Source organism: Procambarus clarkii, chromosome 61, assembly GCF_040958095.1.
Source record: "Procambarus clarkii isolate CNS0578487 chromosome 61, FALCON_Pclarkii_2.0, whole genome shotgun sequence".
NCBI lineage: Eukaryota > Metazoa > Arthropoda > Malacostraca > Decapoda > Cambaridae > Procambarus > Procambarus clarkii.
Genome location: NC_091210.1, coordinates 31,052,401 through 31,056,853, shown reverse-complemented (window position 1 = coordinate 31,056,853; position 4,453 = coordinate 31,052,401).

Genomic DNA, 4,453 nt, shown 5'->3' with positions numbered 1-4,453 from the left:
CCCCTGGTGGGTTGAGTGTCTAAAAAGTTATAAACTTCAGCTACTGGAATAGGGTAGTCTGTGCATTAAGCATTTGGCACTGAGTTTTCCCATATAACAGGAACCGATGAAAGAGCTTCAGAGGTCCCACACTATCTCATTGCCTGGGAGAGGATTGGAGTTCTGGTTGGTTAAATACCCCAGAATTCCTACCTTTCTTATAGCTTTGAAGTATGGTGCAGTGGATACAGCATGCAACTGCCACCTTGTTGGCCAGTGTTCGAGTCCCCTGGTGGGTTGAGTGTCTAAAAAGTTATAAACTTCAGCTACTGGAATAGGGTAGTCTGTGCATTAAGCATTTGGCACTGAGTTTTCCCATATAACAGGATCTAATGAAAGAGCATCAGAGGTCCAACACTATCTCATTGCCTGGGAGAGGATTGGAGTTCTGGTTGGTTAAATACCCCAGAAATCCAACCTCTCTTATATCTTTGAAGTATGGTGTAGTGGATACAGCATGCAACTGCCACCTTGTTGGCCAGTGTTCGAGTCCCCTGGTGGGTTGAGTGTCTAAAAAGTTATAAACTTCAGCTACTGGAATAGGGTAGTCTGTGCATTAAGCATTTGGCACTGAGTTTTCCCATATAACAGGAACCGATGAAAGAGCATCAGAGGTCCCACACTATCTCATTGCCTGGGAGAGGATTGGAGTTCTGGTTGGTTAAATACCCCAGAATTCCTACCTCTCTTATGGCTTTGAAGTATGGTGTAGTGGATACAGCATGCAACTGCCACCTTGTTGGCCAGTGTTCGAGTCCCCTGGTGGGTTGAGTGTCTAAAAAGTTATAAACTTCAGCTACTGGAATAGGGTAGTCTGTGCATTAAGCATTTGGCACTGAGTTTTCCCATATAACAGGAACCGATGAAAGAGCATCAGAGGTCCCACACAATCTCATTGCCTGGGAGAGGATTGGAGTTCTGGTTGGTTAAATACCCTAGAATTCCTACCTCTCTTATGGCTTTGAAGTATGGTGTAGTGGATACAGCATGGAACTGCCACTTTGTTGGCCAGTGTTCGAGTCCCCTGGTGGGTTGAGTGTCTAAAAAGTTATAAACTTCAGCTACTGGAATAGGGTAGTCTGTGCATTAAGCATTTGGCACTGAGTTTTCCCATATAACAGGAACCGATGAAAGAGCATCAGAGGTCCCACACTATCTCATTGCCTGGGAGAGGATTGGAGTTCTGGTTGGTTAAATACTCCAGAATTCCTATCGCTCTTATGGCTTTGAAGTATGGTGTAGTGGATACAGCATGCAACTGCCACCTTGTTGGCCAGTGTTCGAGTCCCCTGGTGGGTTGAGTGTCTAAAAAGTTATAAACTTCAGCTACTGGAATAGGGTAGTCTGTGCATTAAGCATTTGGCACTGAGTTTTCCCATATAAAAGGAACCGATGAAAGAGCATCAGAGGTCCCACACTACCTAATTGCCTGGGAGAGGATTGGAGTTCTGGTTGATTAAATACCCCAGAATTTTTACCTCTCCTATGGCTTTGAAGTATGGTGTAGTGGATACAGCATGCAACTGCCACCTTGTTGGCCAGTGTTCGAGTCCCCTGGTGGGTTGAGTGTCTAAAAAGTTATAAACTTCAGCTGCTGGAATAGGGTAGTCTGTGAATTAAGCATTTGGCACTGAGTTTTCCCATATAACAGGAACCGATGAAAGAGCATCAGAGGTCCCACACTATCTCATTGCCTGGGAGAGGATTGGAGTTCTGGTTGGTTAAATACCCCAGAAATCCTACCTCTCTTATATCTTTGAAGTATGGTGTAGTGGATACAGCATGCAACTGCCACCTTGTTGGCCAGTGTTCGAGTCCCCTGGTGGGTTGAGTGTCTAAAAAGTTATAAACTTCAGCTACTGGAATAGAGTAGTCTGTGCATTAAGCATTTGGCACTGAGTTTTCCCATATAACAGGAACCGATGAAAGAGCATCAGAGGTCCCACACTATCTCATTGCCTGGGAGAGGATTGGAGTTCTGGTTGGTTAAATACTCCAGAAAAACTACCTCTCTTATATCTTTGAAGTATGGTGTAGTGGATACAGCATGCAACTGCCACCTTGTTGGCCAGTGTTCGAGTCCCCTGGTGGGTTGAGTGTCTAAAAAGTTATAAACTTCAGCTGCTGGAATAGGGTAGTCTGTGAATTAAGCATTTGGCACTGAGTTTTCCCATATAACAGGAACCGATGAAAGAGCATCAGAGGTCCCACACTATCTCATTGCCTGGGAGAGGATTGGAGTTCTGGTTGGTTAAATACCCCAGAATTCCTACCTCTCTTATGGCTTTGAAGTATGGTGTAGTGGATACAGCATGCAACTGCCACCTTGTTGGCCAGTGTTCGAGTCCCCTGGTGGGTTGAGTGTCTAAAAAGTTATAAACTTCAGCTACTGGAATAGGGTAGTCTGTGCATTAAGCATTTGGCACTGAGTTTTCCCATATAACAGGAACCGATGAAAGAGCTTCAGAGGTCCCACACTATCTCATTGCCTGGGAGAGGATTGGAGTTCTGGTTGGTTAAATACCCCAGAATTCCTATCGCTCCTATGGCTTTGAAGTATGGTGTAGTGGATACAGCATGCAACTGCCACCTTGTTGGCCAGTGTTCGAGTCCCCTGGTGGGTTGAGTGTCTAAAAAGTTATAAACTTCAGCTACTGGAATAGGGTAGTCTGTGCATTAAGCATTTGGCACTGAGTTTTCCCATATAACAGGAACCGATGAAAGAGCATCAGAGGTCCCACACTATCTCATTGCCTGGGAGAGGATTGGAGTTCTGGTTGGTTAAATACCCCAGAAAATCTACCTCTCTTATATCTTTGAAGTATGGTGTACTGGATACAGCATGCAACTGCCACCTTGTTGGCCAGTGTTCGAGTCCCCTGGTGGGTTGAGTGTCTAAAAAGTTATAAACTTCAGCTACTGGAATAGGGAAGTCTGTGCATTAAGCATTTGGCACTGAGTTTTCCCATATAACAGGAACCGATGAAAGAGCATCAGAGGTCCCACACTATTTCATTGCCTGGGAGAGGATTGGAGTTCTGGTTGGTTAAATACCCCAGAATTTTACCTCTCCTTATGGCTTTGAAGTATGGTGTAGTGGATACAGCATGCAACTGCCACCTTGTTGGCCAGTGTTCGAGTCCCCTGGTGGGTTGAGTGTCTAAAAAGTTATAAACTTCAGCTGCTGGAATAGGGTAGTCTGTGAATTAAGCATTTGGCACTGAGTTTTCCCATATAACAGGAACCGATGAAAGAGCATCAGAGGTCCCACACTATCTCATTGCCTGGGAGAGGATTGGAGTTCTGGTTGGTTAAATACCCCAGAAATCCTACCTCTCTTATATCTTTGAAGTATGGTGTAGTGGATACAGCATGCAACTGCCACCTTGTTGGCCAGTGTTCGAGTCCCCTGGTGGGTTGAGTGTCTAAAAAGTTATAAACTTCAGCTACTGGAATAGAGTAGTCTGTGCATTAAGCATTTGGCACTGAGTTTTCCCATATAACAGGAACCGATGAAAGAGCATCAGAGGTCCCACACTATCTCATTGCCTGGGAGAGGATTGGAGTTCTGGTTGGTTAAATACTCCAGAAATACTACCTCTCTTATATCTTTGAAGTATGGTGTACTGGATACAGCATGCAACTGCCACCTTGTTGGCCAGTGTTCGAGTCCCCTGGTGGGTTGAGTGTCTAAAAAGTTATAAACTTCAGCTACTGGAATAGGGAAGTCTGTGCATTAAGCATTTGGCACTGAGTTTTCCCATATAACAGGAACCGATGAAAGAGCATCAGAGGTCCCACACTATTTCATTGCCTGGGAGAGGATTGGAGTTCTGGTTGGTTAAATACCCCAGAATTTTTACCTCTCCTATGGCTTTGAAGTATTGTGTAGTGGATACAGCATGCAACTGCCACCTTGTTGGCCAGTGTTCGAGTCCCCTGGTGGGTTGAGTGTCTAAAAAGTTATAAACTTCAGCTGCTGGAATAGGGTAGTCTGTGAATTAAGCATTTGGCACTGAGTTTTCCCATATAACAGGAACCGATGAAAGAGCATCAGAGGTCCCACACTATCTCATTGCCTGGGAGAGGATTGGAGTTCTGGTTGGTTAAATACCCCAGAATTCCTACCTCTCTTATGGCTTTGAAGTATGGTGTAGTGGATACAGCATGCAACTGCCACCTTGTTGGCCAGTGTTCGAGTCCCCTGGTGGGTTGAGTGTCTAAAAAGTTATAAACTTCAGCTACTGGAATAGGGTAGTCTGTGCATTAAGCATTTGGCACTGAGTTTTCCCATATAACAGGAACCGATGAAAGAGCATTCAGAGGTCCCACACTATCTCATTGCCTGGGAGAGGATTGGAGTTCTGGTTGGTTAAATACCCCAGAATTCCTATCGCTCCTATGGCTTTGAAGT